This window comes from Rhea americana, unplaced genomic scaffold (genome assembly GCF_003343005.1).
Source record: "Rhea americana isolate MKP2758 unplaced genomic scaffold, rheAme1 scaffold_89, whole genome shotgun sequence".
NCBI lineage: Eukaryota > Metazoa > Chordata > Aves > Rheiformes > Rheidae > Rhea > Rhea americana.
Genome location: NW_028187077.1, coordinates 2,303,628 through 2,304,583, shown reverse-complemented (window position 1 = coordinate 2,304,583; position 956 = coordinate 2,303,628). Strand labels below are relative to the sequence as shown.

Here is a 956-nt window from a genome sequence, read left to right as displayed (position 1 = left end):
TTTGTCTTTCTTTTTGTGGTTCAAATTCTAGGCCAAGAAACTTTAATCAGGATTCTGGTGAGCATCACTACTACATCTGCTTGAGTAGAGGAAGTGGACTGGTAAACGATAGACCAGAAGAGGAGGATCAAAAATTATCACAGGCGGGAAAAATCACTTTTTTATATGGACAGAATGAGCTAAAGCTCTTCAAACTAGACAAAACAGAGAGGCTGCATGATAACAGTCTTAAAATACATGAAAATGAAGAAAGGAGATATATTTTCTTGCTTACAGTGGACAGAATGAGAAATAAGGAGCTTAAATTGCAGTACAGAAGCTTTAGTTTAGTTACTAGGAAAAAGTATGGTAAGAATAGGGAAGCACTGAGATATATTGCTTGGTGAAGGGTCTCTTCATTGGAAACCCTGAGTGCCTGGGTATGCAGCCACCTGAGGCTGCAGGTGGCYGGGTCAGATTAGGGGAGATCTGGAGGCCACTTTCAGACCTGAGCAGAAGGGATATTCTGTGAAAGACAAAACTTTCTGTAAGGTTTGGGAAGTCTACTATAACAGCATACAGGAACTACATCTTAAGCCTATAGTTTTTCAGGATATAGCACAAAACAGAAAGTGTAAATTATGTTTTTTTCCCCTAACTTATATTTGATTTATCCCTAAGAAATCTATTTACTTTCTGCAAAAAAGCCTGAATTTAAAGCCTTCYACCAGAATGCAGAGATTTGGTCCTTGCTTTATTCAAAACATCATGTTTCAAATTAAAATGGATCTAGGTGCTGTCAATTAATTCTATTATAATATGCATAAATCCTTTTAAGTCTCTCTTTCACTCTCATGTTAATCATTGGTAGAATTCTTGTATCAGATTTATTATCCCTAGTTTATTTTTATACTTTTTGCTATTATCCTAAGGACTAATATTATCTATTTTGCATTCAAACTATATTTTCTGCACAA

General features: G+C 35.5%; 1 long non-coding RNA gene across 1 annotated transcript in view; it reads left to right on the top strand.

The window, feature by feature from the left end:
- The window catches only part of LOC146584896 (uncharacterized), a 148,635-nt gene extending 147,917 nt beyond the window's left edge, over positions 1 to 718 (top strand). The window contains exon 11 of the long non-coding RNA XR_014898107.1: positions 32 to 718. This is a non-coding gene — a long non-coding RNA (uncharacterized LOC146584896). The remainder of the gene's footprint in view (positions 1 to 31) is intronic.
- The last annotated feature ends 238 nt before the right edge of the window (positions 719 to 956 follow it).